The sequence below is a fragment of the Lynx canadensis genome, chromosome E1, assembly GCF_007474595.2.
Source record: "Lynx canadensis isolate LIC74 chromosome E1, mLynCan4.pri.v2, whole genome shotgun sequence".
NCBI lineage: Eukaryota > Metazoa > Chordata > Mammalia > Carnivora > Felidae > Lynx > Lynx canadensis.
Window position 1 is genome coordinate 39410228 of NC_044316.2, and position 15845 is coordinate 39426072.

General features: G+C 41.3%; 1 pseudogene; it reads left to right on the forward strand.

The window, feature by feature from the left end:
• Positions 1 to 531: 531 nt before the first annotated feature.
• On the forward strand, positions 532 to 6141 carry LOC115501565 (annotated as a pseudogene).
• The last annotated feature ends 9704 nt before the right edge of the window (positions 6142 to 15845 follow it).

Here is a 15845-nt window from a genome sequence, read left to right on the forward strand (position 1 = left end):
TACTACAAGAGACGGATATGCCTGTGGGAGTCTTGAATCAGGCTTTTGTGGGGAAACAGACCTGGGCTCACGCATCTACTAAATTTGTCCCCATGAACATATCAGCATCATGTTCCTCTCCCCAGGAATACTCCTAATCCACATACAACCTAAGGACCAAAGCTGGGGAGGGATCACTGCTCTGTCACTACCCAAACTGGAAATGAATACATGATCTGATGATCATTGAAGCAAGAACGATGCTGCTGATGTGACAAATTTCCTTTAATCTGAAAATGTTTCTATGAGTTATTCTCAAATAGGAAACACATTAAACACCTATTTTCTAAAGATTCCTATCATTTATAGAATGTCTTCTTCTACAAGCCCCCAGTGACTATGGAAAACAATGTAAACACCAACAAGGAAAGTCCCACCCATTGGTCTAAACTTCGGCGGTCCAACACATAAAAGCCCCAGATCAGGAGGAGGCACCAAAATCTGAAAACCTCACCTCTGCACAGGACCTGCCCATCCTCCACCGCTGACACCATGACCCACTCATGTTTCCCCTCCTGCTGCCAGCCTATGTGCTGCAGGACCACCTGCTGCTGGACCACCTGCTGCCAGCCAACATGTGTGACTTCCTGCTGCCAGACCACATGCTGTGGGTCCAGCGGCTGTGGACAAATTTGCGGTGGGTCTACCTGCTGCCAGTCATGCTACCACCCAACTTGCTACCACACCACCTGCTGTAGAACCACCTGCTGCCACCCTTGCTGTGTGTCCAGCTGCTGCCATCCTTCCTGCTGCTGATTGCCTTGCCAAGAACCACCATCTCCATGCAACATGGTTTGCCATTTGGAAAACAAAGTCACTGCCAATCATTGTTGAAAGTCAGCATGCAATCGCCAACATTTCTCTTATCTGCCTGTCTACGAGCTTATGAATCAGTTTGATGAAGTGTGGACCACTTCTCCCTGATTCTCTTCTTCCATCATCTTATGAGTCATATGCTAACTTCATGCATCCTGATACCGAGTCATGATCTCTGCCTTAACTCCACAGTCAAGATCTTCACCCTCTCCCTATCAGTAACATAGAGAAAGAAATCCTCAGGATTCATACATAGGTGTCTGCAACTACTGTAAGTCTTCAAATTATGTTTTCTTTCTCAGTGTACTCACGGTCCTTGTATCCTGCTTTCTTCTTTGCATGATCACTTTGAAGGTCTCCCTAGATATAAAGGATCTCATCTATATTTCTTAAGAAATTCTGTACCATTCTGAATCCCATATGATCTTTGTTTCCTTGTACAGCATTCTCAATGTAAGGATTTATACACAGGTTGCATATCACATGCAGTATCTATTTGGAGCCTCGCACAGTCCTCCACTAATTATTGTCTCCATTTTCAGATAAGGAAATTTCACAGTGGAATGTCATGTACCTGACATGGACAGACTCAGATCCCAGACTGTGTCTCCTGCCTTGATGAAGGGCACTTACATTCATCTCTCCAGACAAGTTAGAAAACATCCTGGGACTGAGCACCAGCAAGATGTTCATCTGAGTGTCTTCTTTGACCACAGAAGTAATATTCTCCAGTATATGCAGGTGACATCTGGGACAAAGTTGTAGACATTAGTATCCTACAGTTCAGCCATCAGCAGCCTCATGTGGGGGCAGTGGGACCTTCCCTTTAGAGATCTTGGATCTTTTTGCTGCCTTGGGCTCCATCCAGCCCCTCAGCACTCCTCTGCATCAGATACAGGTGAGCATGCGGTGTCCTCATGAACCACAGACATGGCTGAACACACGTTTGTTTGGGTTGTGGAAATCACATTCTTGTTTGGCCTCCTAGTCCTCAGGACCTAATGGCAGAGTTAAAAGGTATCAGACAATTTTATGCCAAACATATTATGCTCCCCAACTGTAAGGCAATTTGTTATTGTGATCAAAATATTACCAAGACAATTAAGGAAGGACAATGTCAGGGACTGAGAGTCTGTGCAATGGGCATGTATGACTTCAAGTAATCCATCAGCTCTGAACCATCTATAGAACAAACACTATCCATTATTTTGTGAAGGAACTATGAAGCATTTGAGGGAAATAAAGATGCCTGTTCCAGGGTGGTGAGAAGAATGTGAGGAAGAAAAAGAGAAAACAAGGTGGACATTCATAGGAGTTGTGATAGACAGAAGGCTGGCGCTTCTGGTCCTGAACTAATGGTGCTGCCTCAGCACTCAGGGGTGTGAGGCTCGATTTAGGCACTGAGAGGAAAAGGAGAATTAAGCCTTGGGTCACATTCTGGGATCAGTGGAAGGACCTCTGATGAGCTGTGAAGGCTCATGTCCAGGGCACTTGCCAACGTTGACGCCTACGTATCTGGGATGCTCTGGAGAGACTGCCAAGACTAAACTTGCCTACCTCTGATTCTTAAGAGCTGGGTATCTGTGTGACAGGATGAAGAACTGACATGACCCATGGTCCTACTACTTGCTAGGTATTGACCAAATGCTTCATGTACATTATCTTTAAATCTTTCCTTTTATTAAGTTTTTATTTTAATTCCAATATCGTTGATCTACCATGTCAAATTCATTTCAGGTGTACAATATAGTGATTCATCATTTCCATACAGCACCCAATGCTCATCACAAATGCACTCCTTAATCCTCGTCACCTATTTCAACCATTCCCCCACCACTGTCTCCTCTGGTAACCATCGGTTTGTTCTCTCTAGTTAAAGAGTCTGTCTCTCTTTTCCTTTGCTCTTTCATTTACTTTTCAAAATTCCACATGAGTGAAACCATATGGTATTTGTCTTTCTCTGACTGACTTATTTCATTTAGCATTATACTCTCTAGTTCCATCCATGTCGTTACAAATGTAAGACTTCATTCATTTTTATGGCTGAATTGTATTCCATTGTAGATATATACCACATCTTCTTTATCCATTTGTCTATCAGTGGACACTTGGGCTGCTTCCATATACTGGCTATTGTAAATAATGCCGCTACAAACATAAGGTTGCATGTATCCCTTTGAATTAGTGTTTTTCTATTTTAGAGGTAAATACCCAGTAGTGCAATTACTGGATCATAAGGTAGTTCTGTCTTTAACTTTCTGAGGAAACTCCATACTGTTTTCCACAATGGAGCCACCAGTAGTACAGGAGAGTTCCCTTTCTCCACATCCTCACCAACAGCTGTTGTTTTTCTGTTGTTGGTTGTAGCCATTGTGACAGGTGTGAGGTGCTATATCTTATAATTTTGAATTTCATTTCCCTGATGATGAGTCACGTTGAGTATCTTTTCATGTGTCTGTTGGCCATCTATAAGTCTTCTTTGGAGAAATGTCTGTTCATGTCTTCTGTCCATTATTTAATTGGGTTACTTTTTTGGAGGTGTTGAGTTGTGTACGTTCTTTACATAATTTGGATACTGACCCTTTTCAGATATGTCGGTTACAAATTCTCCCATTTCGTAGGTTGCCTTTTAGTTTTGTTGATTGTTTCCTTGGCTATGCAGACACTTTTTATTTTGATGTAGTCCTGATAGATTACTTTTGCTTTATTTCCCTGGCCTCAGGAGACCTATCTAGAAAAAATTTGCTATTATCAGTATCAGAGACATTACTGCCTGTGCTGTTTTCCAGAATTTTTATGCTTTCAGGTCTTACACTTAGGTCTTTAATCCATTTAGAATTTATTTTTGTGTATGGTGTAAGAAAGTGGTCTAGTTTCATTCTTTTGCCTGTAGCTATCCAGTTTTCCCAACACCATTTGTTAAAGAGACTGTCTTTTTCCCATTGCATATTTTTGCCTCCTTTGTCAGAGACTAATTGACCATATAATTCTTGGTTTATTTCTGGGTTTTCTATTCTATTCCACTGGTCTGTGTGTCTATTTTTGTGCCAGTTCCAAACTGTTTTGATTATTATGGCTTTGTCTTGAACTGTGATAACTCCAGCTTTGCTTTCCTTTTTCAAATAACTTTAGCTATTTGGGACCTTTTGTGGTTCCATACAAATTAGAATTATTTGTTCTAGTTCTATGAAAAATATGCTGTTGGTATTTTGATTGGGATTGCATTAAATTGGTAGTATCTTTAATTCTTGAGGAAATTTTCAACATAGGTATTAAGGTTCCCAATTGTGGAGATGAGGAAATCAGGACTGAGAAGGGTAAAGTAATGTCATAGTTTGGTTTCTCTAGCAAGCTACTCTGGGGAGGACAGATCACACTGGTAGGAGTGTGGGGAAGTGACACAGGGAGGGAGCACTTTAAGGCCAGTGTCACAGTTTGCAAGTGAACCTTAAACCTGAAAAATATATCAGAGATGATGTAACGCATACACACATTGGGATTCTCCTAATAGCAATGAGAGAGCTAGAGTCTTTATAAACCAACTCTCCGGAATCATTTGTTGAGCATTTCTCTCAATGTGGTATGTATAGGAAGCATGACATTCTGCTGTTGCATGAAAACAGCCCTTAGGCATACAGATGCAGATCTAACACACTTACATCTATGACATATGGCAGGCATATTCAAGATATCATTGACAATCTATGGTTTTCACCAGTCACTCCAATATTTTGTTCATCAGATTGGTGGACAGACACAGTATCTAGAAGAAAAATAAGACTGAGGAGAAAGCAGAAGAGGAAGAGCAAGAGGTATTGAAAGGGAGGAAGGAAGGAGGGAAGGAAGGAACGAATGAACGAACAAACGAATGAATGAGTGAATGAACAAAGGAGGGGAAAGGGAAGAAAAGACAGAGAAAGAGAGAGACAGACATAGCATAAAAAGGAAGAAATGAAGAATGAGAGACAGGGAGAGGGAGGAAGGAAACAAAAGAATTAAAAATTAAAAACAATTCAGCACAATAAAGTTGTAGTCAGCCACATTAAGTCACTGACTAGGCTAGTTAGTAAGATTAGGACTAGAATCATCCAACTCACCCTGGTTTGCCCATACTGCCCCAGTTATACCACTGAAAGTCCTATATCCTGCAAAAGCCTTCAGTCTTAGGTAAATCAGGAGTACTGGTCAACAAGGATGTACATTGACTGATGCTTGCTTAGTCCAAGTGTATTGCTGCTGCTTCTACTCACCTGCCTTGGTTGTGCCTTGCCATATGGAAGAGATGATCCCAAACATCCTCTACCCAAGGGTCATTGGTTGAACTGGGATATACAAGTGGGGTAGGGTGCTACAAGAGACAGATATGCCTGTGAGAGTCTTGAATCAGGCTTTGGGGGGAAAGAGATTTGGGCTCAGGCATGAATTTAATTCATCCCTATGAACATATCAGCATCCTGCTCCCCTACTCCAGGGATACTCCCAGTCTACATGCAACCTAAGAAACAAAGCTGGGGAGGGACCGCTGCTCTGACCCTACCCAGCCCAGCAAGAACTTGAATACATGATCTGATGATGACTGAAGAAGAATGACACTGCTGATGTGACCACTTTCCTTTAATCTAAAAATGTTTATATGAGTTATTCTCAAATAGGAAACACATTAAATATTTATTTTCTAAATATTCTTGAAAGTGTGGAACTTCCTCTTCTACAAGCCCCCAGTGACTATGGAACACCATGTAAATACCAACAAAGAAAGTCCTTCCCATTGGTCCAAACTTTGGGGTCCAGTGCATAAAATCCCCAGAACAGGAAGAGGCACCAGAATCTGAGAAACTCACCCCTCAGAAGAAGCCCACTCTTCACTCCTGACACCATGACCCACTCGTGCTGCTCCCCTTGCTGCCAGATCACTTGCTTCCACCCCACGTGCCATTAGCCCAGTGGCTGTGGGTCCAGCTGCTGCCAGCCTTGCTGCCACCCAACTTGCTGTCAAACCACCTGCTGCCAGCCCAGCTGTGGGCCCAACAGCTGTGGACAAACCTGTAGTGGGTAGAGCTACTGTGGGTCCAGCAGCTGCCAGTCTTGCTGCGGCCCAATTTTCTGTCAAACCACCTGCTGGAGGACCACCTGCTGTCAGACCCCCGTGGCTGTGGGTCCAACTGTTGCCAGCCCAGCTGCTGCCAGCCCTGCTGCTGCCCAACTCATTGCCACACTACCTGCTGTAGGACCACCTGCTTCCACACTTGCTGTGTGTCCAGCTGCTGCCAGCCTTTCTACTGTTGATCCACATACTAAATCATTGTGTGACAGAGACCAAAGTTCTCTCAATCATCAGTTCTCCAATTACTGTCCCAAAGTCTACTACCAGGCTTCATTGGCATCCAGCATGCTGCCACCACCTTTATTAGTCATACTCGTGATTAAAAGGCTCTGCTAGTATGCATGTTGCTGCAAAGAACTTCAGTCTTATAGCCTTCGTCTTTATTTGCTGTTTATCTCTGATAGCTGTAGGCATTCTTTCTCCTTGACCTACAGTCATTGTGGCAGCCTTGCAAAATGATCACCACTTACCCTCTCAATATCACAAAGCACAAATTTATGATTTTTTTTGTTTCTTCCTTGTTTACTATTTCATTATAATCATTTTTATATACTTATTCTTCTTCTTTCTTGCTTCCACCTTTCATAATTACTCTGCATTGTCTTCCCAGATGTGGGAAAGCTTTTCTGGTTCCTTTCTAATAAAGTCTTTGCTATCTTCCAGCCTATATTATGATTTTGCTTTTTGTAACCCATTTATTTTAATGCCAAGCATTAATAGTTCATTTCACAAGTATTTTCTATGCTAAGCCTGACAATGACCTCTAAACTGGCAGAACTAGAAAGATCACCTCCCTTTTACAGATGAGTAATGGCCATTTGGCTAGTTATGGACAGGATTTGGTCAAGGGCTATAGCCTCTAATTCTAGCTCCAGGGTCTTACATTTGCAATGTACAAGAAAAACAGTGGTCTGTGCATTGGAAAGACGTTTGTCTTGTATGGCGTGTATATTACTGAAAATAAACCTTTCTGTGTGCAAATGATTTTTCTGTTCACAAATGTATTTTCCCACCTATTCCCCAAAGCTCAATGACCACTTGTACATGTAAGGGCAGTAGGCAGGTTTTAAGAGCCATCCGACATGTTTAAGCATCCATTATATTGCTGGCAGTGTGCCAGCATACTGAAGCCTAAGGCCTATGTACAGATCCCTGTTGTTTGATGTCAGGGAATGGCATTCTGGCATGGTCTTTTTCATCTGGCCACATGTAGTGTAGAACATAGAAAAGAGATCAGGTAAAACCATAGCCTCAGCCATATTTCATGGACCTCTAAACTTCCATTCCATTTTTCCTCATATCCAGAACATGGACACAGCACTGGGAATTGAGCTAACCACACCATGGAAATTTTACCTTTGAGCCATCCACAATCTCTACAAAGCACCATGCTTGAGTTTTATCTGGTATTCTCTGAAGAGATGCCTGATTCATAACAGGGGACAGAGATAAATCAAGGTAACAATATTTGTTAATTACTTTTGTATGTTGGTCTCAATTAGTGTTCCTAAACCTTGGCACTATTGACATTTTGGGCCAGATAATTATTTGTTGGCAGAGTGGAGGTACTGCTTTCAGCTCTGAAGCATGTTTAGCCACATGCTGGACTCTACCCACTAGATGCCAGTAGCAACCCTTCTTACTTGTTTCAGACAGAGGTAAAATGGGGACAGAGAGTGGATAAATGGTAAAAACTCAAGAGTGGATTATTCTTCTATAAGAAGAAGAATTGTCTAAATGTATAAAACTAGATAATAATAAAACATGACATCAAAACTCATGGGATGCAATAAAAGCAGTGTTTTGATTCTTTTTTTTTTTTTTATGAAGTTTATTGACAAATTGGTTTCCATACAACACCCAGTGCTCATCCCAAAAGGTGCCCTCCTCAATACCCATCACCCACCCGCCCCTCCCTCCCACCCCCCATCAACCCTCAGTTTGTTCTCAGTTTTTAACAGTCTCTTATGCTTTGGCTCTCTCCCACTCTAACGTCCTTTTTTTTTTTTTTTTCCTTCCCCTCCCCCATGGGTTCCTGTTAAGTTTCTCAGGATCCACATAAGAGTGAAACCATATGGTATCTGTCTTTCTCTGTATGGCTTATTTCACTCAGCATCACACTCTCCAGTTCCATCCACGTTGCTACAAAAGGCCATATTTCATTTTTTCTCATTGCCACGTAGTATTCCATTGTGTATATAAACCACAATTTCTTTATCCATTCATCAGTTGATGGACATTTAGGCTCTTTCCATAATTTGGCTATTGTTGAGAGTGCTGCTATGAACATTGGGGTACAAGTGCCCCTATGCATCAGTACTCCTGTATCCCTTGGGTAAATTCCTAGCAGTGCTATTGCTGGGTCATAGGGTAGGTCTATTTTTAATTTTCTGAGGAACCTCCACAAGCAGTGTTTTGATTCTAATTTGTATGTTTAAATCTTTATATTAGAGGAGAGGAAACCTTAAAATTAGAGTTAAATGGCCTATCTTAAGAAGCTAAAGGAAAGCAATAGAATTGTCCCCAAACTACATAGAAGAAATTAAATACTTAAAAAAAAAGTGGAATTTAATAAAACAGAAAAGAAAACAAAAATAATGAAGTCCAATAAAGCTGAAAGTTTGGTCTTTTTTTTAAGTTTTTTTTTTTAGTTTATTTATTTATTTAGAGGGGGGTGAGGGGAAGGACAGAAAGAGAGGGAGAGAGAGAGAATCCCAAGGACTGACAGTGCAGAGCTGGACACAGGGTTCGAACTCACGGATCGTGAGATCATGGCCTGAGCCAAAATCATCTCAGAGCTCTTGTCGGACGCTTAACCAACTGAGCCACAGGTGCCCCAAAAGTTTGGTCTTTAAAAGGTGAACAAAATAGATAAAACTGTGGGAAGATTGATCAGCTAAAAAACGAACAAAAAAAAAAAAACAACAAAAAAATAAAAATGGTATGTAAGGAAAATTTTGGCATAAAATATAGATAGAACGGATTTTTATTTTTTTGATATAATTCATTGTCAAATTGGTTTCCATACAACACCCAGTAAGTACCCTCCTCCCTGCCCATCACCCACTTTCCCCTCTGCCCCACCCCCCATCTACCCTTAGTTTGTTCTCAGTCCTTAAGAGTCTCTGATGGTTTGCTTCCCTCCCTCTCTGTAACCTTATTTCCCCCCCTTCCCCTCCCCCATGGTCTTCTGTTAAGTTTCTCAGGATCTACATATGAGTGAAAACATATGGTATGTGTCTTTATCTGCCTGGCTTATTTCAGTTAGCAAAATACCCTCCAGTTCCATCCACATTGCTGCAAATGGCAACAAAATAAAATTATTTTAATTATCTGTTGCCATGTTACAAACTACTACTGAGGAACAACAATTGTTTACTATTTCTCATGACTCTGGGGCTGAATGAGCTCAGTTCTTTTGTCCCTCAGGGTATTGACTGGGAGAAAATATTCACAATACATACAAGGGACAAAGGATCAGTCTCAAGAACCTGTAAATAACTCCCACAAACTGGTACACATAAACAACCTCATAGAAAATTGGGTAATAAAATTTTTTTAATAAAATTGGGTAAAAGAAGTAGACAGGAATTTTATATTAGAGAAAATGCAAATAGTCAATAAACATGAAAAAAAATCAAAAGTGTAAGTGATCAAGAAATATAAATCAAGGGACACCTGGGTGGTTCAGTCGGTTAAACGTCCGACTTCAGCTCAGGTCATGATCTCACAGTCTGTGAGTTCGAGCCCCGTGTGGGGCTCTGTGCTGACAGCTCAGAGCCTGGAGTCTGCTTCAGATTCTGTGTCTCCCCCTCTCTCTGCCCCTCCCATGCTCATGCTCTGTCTCTGTCTCAAAAATAAATAAAAACATTAAAAATTTTTTTTAAAAAATACAAATCAAAACCTCAACAAGATTTCCAACTTACACCACTATATTGGAAAACAATTTAAAATAATCTACGTCAATCCCAAGAAGTAGAAAGGATGTGAATCCACAGAATCTCTTGCACGTTGTGGAGGGGGTGGAGGTGTGGATGTAGGTGACACTAATTTGTACCAGCCACTTAGGGAAACCAAGTGGCTTTTTCTACTAAATGATGGACCTGTCAATCAAACTTGCCAATAAACTCACTCCCTCAGCTTTGTTGACAACCAAACATTCTATTAATAATCTTGTTAAATCGTGAGCCTTCTTAGTGGAATGCAGCCTGCTTCGTTTTGATTTTTTCCTTCGGTATTTCCTGTGGATGCGTCTGCCAGCTGCTGGTCTGCTTCACATATCCTTGATGTAAAATCATGATCTCAGCCTTGGAAAATGGCTCATCCCCTTTTCCTGTAAGAATCATAAAAAGCAAATTCTTTGAACTGTTCTCTTAAGTTTCTGCAACTGATCAATCTTTACAAATGATCGGTATCAACCCTGTTACATCAAGACATTCATTATTCCTGTGCCCAGCTCCTCTCTTTCATGATCACGTAAAATCATCTTCCTAAAGTCTTTACTGTTGTAGACCATACACTGGGATTTTGTTTTATACGGCTATTCCTTTAAAGGTCCCTGCATGTGTATCGCATTTCATATTATTGCTTCTAATCTCACAGTAACCCCACAAAGCTGGGCAAAGCAAGAACCATCATTTCCATGGTACAAGTGGGAAGTCACTTGCCTTATGTCATACAGCTAGTAATTGACAGAATTAGGTCTCATAGCTAGATGGTCTGACTCCTGACTCAGGACATTTTATTTAGATTTTACTGCAAGTAGAAATAACTGTGGTGACTGAGGTTTGGGAAGGTGTACAATTTTAGTTTCTTGTCTCCTGATAGAAATAAAACATCTTCTACATGCAGGTCATTTATCTTCCTAAAACAGCAGTTTCCAACTCCACTTCCCACAAACCTAGGAACAATGGTAGTTGGTTTTAAGGACTAGGGTAAATGAAGTGAGCCTTTCGTTATCTCAGAGTTCTGGTCTGCCACTGGCCAATTCATCTCCACCAAGTATTTTTAGTATTCGGTATTTAGTTCCCGGCACTATTCCTAGGACATTAAGAAGGACGCTCACCTAAAAATGTTTTTTTCTTCTATGTCATGGAAATGGCTGTCTTGCTTGGTCTCATTCACTGGTGTCACAGTTTGTATTTTCCAAAATCGACCACAACAGTAGCTACAGTCCCCCTGACTCTCCAGAGACTTATCAGATTCTCCCTGTGAATCTCAGCAAGGGTTGTGATTGTTCTGATAAAGAGAGGATAGAAGAAGGATGGTATGTAACTTCCTGGCTAAATCGTTAGAAGGATGTCATTTTGTCCTGGCTATCTGCCTCTTTGAGGAAGCTCGCCCTGGGGGGAGCCAGCTACCATGCTATAAGGAAAGAGAACACATGGAGGAAAAACTCAGCTCCCTCCTCCCCCAGCTGACAGCCAGCACAAACTGCCACACAGATGAATGAGCAAGCTTTCAGATGTTTCTAGCCCCCAGACTTTGAGTCTTCTTTTAAAAGAAAAAATGTGGGTTTTTTTTTGAGAGAGAGAGAGGAAGAGAGAGAGAGACAGAGTGAGACAAAATCCCAAGCAGGCTCCCTGCTGTCAGCCCAGAACCTGATGCAGGGCTCAATGTCACAACTGTGAGACCATGACATGAGCCGACATCAAGAGTCAAATGCTTAACTCACTGAGCCAACCAGGTGCCCCTGAATCTTCTAGCTGAGGCCCCAGACATCACGAAGCATCACAGTCTGAATTTCTGATCTGCACAATTTATGAAGACAATAAGCAGTTGTTTGTACCATTAAGTTTGGGGGGGTAACTAGTTATGCTACTTTAGACTAAAAAAAACTCTGCAAAGCACTCAAGGTACATTTTCAGTGCCTCCAAACTCTACATCAATTTAACTTCCTGATCAAAGCATTCTAAGGAGGTTATACGTCTGTAGAATCCTAGGAATTGAAGTAACTGAGCAATGGGTGTATAACCCTCTGATCCAACCTGTTTCTGGATTTGGTGAGGCGAGAGATGAAGCTGAAGAGATTCAATATCAGAGTGTTAGCAGAAAGCAGGATTTGCTGAAGAAAAAAGGAAGCCATCATCCATGATGGGTGTAGTTCTCCAGAGTAGAAGCCAGACTTTCTGAAAAAGAACTGAACAATGAAGAGACAGCCAGATATTTGCTGGAAGAAGACCTAATATTGGCTCTGGGAGGAAAAGAATAGTTGTGGCCAGAGCCATCTCCTTCTGGTTAGGTCTTGTGAGACCTACCACTGCAAAGGGATTCTTGGAAGAGGCTACCAGGTTATCCAACTTGCTAAGGGCTGGTTTCCCTGATGCATGACTTTAGGGGAGGGATGAGCCGAGGGGTTGTCATTCACTGAATGACTACAAATATTAGACTTGATATTTCTCATCATTTCTGGTTCATAACCCAGCAAGTTTTAATTATCCGCACTTTATAGATGAGGAAACAGAGGCTGAGAGATGAACTAACTTGCTCAAAGAGGCACCACTTGCCAGTGGTTTACCTGGCCTCAAACACTGGGCTGTTTGTACCTGTGAAAATCAATATAAGGAAACCTTGTTTAAAATGAAGTCAACAACGGGGTGCCTAGGTGGCTCAGTTGGTTAAGCGTCCAACTCATGGTTTTGGCTCAGGTCATGATCTCACGGTTTCGTGAGTTCGAGCCCTGTGTTGGGCTTTGCACTGAGAGTGCAGAGCCTGCCTAGAATTCTCTCTCTCTCCCTCACTTTCTGCCCCTTCCCCACTCACACTGTCTCTGTCTCTCTCAAAATAAATAAATAAACTTTAAAAAAATAAAATGAAGTCAAGAGCACATGAAAAGATGCTCAATGTCATTCATCATCAGGAAAATGCAAACCAAAACCACAGTGAGATTTCACCTCACACCTGTCAGAATGGCTAAAATCAACAACACAAGAAACAACTGATGTTGTTAAGGATGTGGAGAAAAAGGAATCCTCCTGCACTGTTGGTGGGAATGCAAACTGGTCCAGCCACTGTGAAAAACACTATGGAATTTCCTCAAAAAGTTAAAAATAGAACTACCTCATGATCCAATAGTTGCACTACTGGGTATTTACCCCCAAAATACTAATTCAAAGGGATACATGCATGCTTTTGTTTATAGCAGTATTATTTACAATAGCCAAGATATGGAAGCCGCCCAAGTGTCCATTGACAGATGAATGGATAAAGAAGATGTGGTATGTATATATAATGGAATATAATTCAGCCATAAAAAAGAATGAAATGTTGCCATTTGCAACAACATGGATGGAACGAGAGAATATAATGCTAAGTGAAATAAGGCAATCAGAGAAAGACAAATTCATATGATTTCATTCATATATAGAATTTAAGAAACAAACAAAAAATGAGCAAAGGAAAAAAAAAGAAAGACACAAACCAAGAAATAGACTCAACTGTAGAGAACAAATTGATGGTTACCTGAGGTGGGGGAATAGGTGAACTAGGTGATGGGGCTTAAGGAGTGCACTTGTCCTGATGAACAATAGGTGATGTCTGGAATTGTTGAATTGCTATATTGTATGCTTCAAATTAATATAACGCTGTATGTTAACTATGCTGGAATTATAATTACGTAAGGTTAGGTAAGGTAAGGTAAAGTAAAGTAGAGTAAAGTAAAGTAAAGTAAGTAAAATCAAGTCAGGAGGCCATAGAGGGGAGTTCTACCACTTTCCATCAATTGCAAACCCCATAAGGGAAGAGACATATCTTGCAAGTACCTTGCAAATCCATACTTTAGCTACTTTACTACCCCAGCAGGAGGAAGAAAGGTTTTCCTACCTCCCACAGCAAGAGTCCAGCCAATGAGAGACCATCACGGTTCAGCCAATGAAAAGCCACTGTACTTAAAGCTCCCAGTTTGCTCTAATGTTTGCCTTTTTGTTTACAACAGCCCTCCCAACTTCCCTCTTTCTTCTCAGGACTTGGCTATGGTTTTGCCCTAGCTTACTTGTCCCAAATTACAATTTTGCTATATCTGAATAGACTCATTTTTGCTGGTAAGATAACTGACAGTATTTTTTTAAGTTTATTTATGTATTTTGAGACAGACAGAGACAGCGCAAGTTGGGGAGGGGAAGAAAGAGGAGATAGAGAATCCCAAGAAGGTCCCACGTTGCTAGCATGGACCCCAACGCAGGGCTCGAACTCACAACCAGGGAGATCATGACCTGAGCCACAACCAAAAGTCAGAAGCTTAACCGACTGAACTTCCTCTGACAGTTTTATTTTTAAGGTTAACGTGCCAAACTCACTGTGTGCCTATACTCTCTCCCCACCAGGCTGGGGAGAGAACATGGCCTATGAAGCCTTGAACATGAAAACAAATTGCTTGGTACTTTCACACATTGCCATGGAGTTACATCTAGATATTTATTTCAACAAACAAGAGTTACTTAGTATTTACTTTGTGTTAAGTGCTGTGTCAGGTCCTGGAACTACAGAAGTGAACAAGACATTCCAGGTCCTCACCCTCACTGTGCTTCTAATGGAATACAAACAGGAGATGAAATTTATACACCAGAAGTAGGATTGATGAGTCTTTGCCATGAAGGATATAGGAAGAATGGGTTGAGAGGTCTATACGTATGCAGGATTGTGTCTGGCCAACCCAGTCAGGAAGGGAAAGAGAAAAATTCCATATGGAACTCATGAATCAATTTACAATGTAGGACAGAAGGAGTGATATTGAAAGAAGAATTCAGGCACGACAGGAACTCCCCAACAATGTATATGCCAAAGACAATGAAAGATAGTTGGAATATATTAAGTAATTTTCCCAAAAGCCTACAGAACACTAATGATGTGAATACTCATCTACCTGATTTAAATCCTCATGGCTCAGCCTCTCCTGTCTTCTTCTGTAGTGGAGAAACTATGGATGAACATAGGAGAGATGCATAGATGGGTTCTCGTTATGTGGGCATGTGATAGCCTGCCTGGCCAGACAAAGAAAATTGATGATGCCTTGAATATTCAGATCACAAAATGGCTAGGAAAAGGGATACAAGGAAAAGGGATGAAGGTACATCCAAATCTCTGGGGATTGCAAGAGGGATCTCAGTGTAACCAAAACAGAATAGAAAATGCTTAAGCATCCAGATAAACCACTCTGAACTTGATTTTTAACAAGAAGGATGATCTGGTGGGCAAAGTTAATGATGATAAACGTGCTACAGAAGGACTATCTTAAAATATGTGATAACCAGTCAGGGAAATGTGTAGCTGACTGAAACTACATTCTACAGAGCAGAAAGATAATTGCCATGTTTAGAGGAAAAGGAACGTGATTTCCTGGCACAAGGCACTGAAATAGAGAGCAGAGCTAATAAGGGTGGGGAAGTGCTCAGAAATGCTATTCTGATTGTGCAGTCACAGATGTTTCCTATGCGGGAAAAGTGCAGAGAGCCAAAGTGAACATAACGTAAAATGTGGAGACACTCTCTAAAAGAACTTCCCAAGGATGGGATGGACCACCCTGGGTTTATGAATGTTTTATTACCAGACATTCAAGCATGGGAACTGACAACCACTTGGCAGCAAGTTTATCAGGATTCCTTCCATGCCGAAGATTCTTTGAGGTCCCTAAACACTCTCTGCCTTGCCCCATCATTATTTAATTGATTGCTCACTAACATGTTGTCCTTCTCTGAGGTCCACAATGCTTTAAAGAAAACACGCTCTGTGATAATAGGCATTCCTTTGGAGGCTGTTTTCCGAAAGGCATTCAGGGTAGAATTCGTAGCCTTGACAAAGTTAGCTATCAGGGACCTGCCTTGAGCCTTGCAGTCTCTAAGACCTGGACTTGTTTACATCCTATGAGTGAAGCCACCTCTTGGAGCAGACT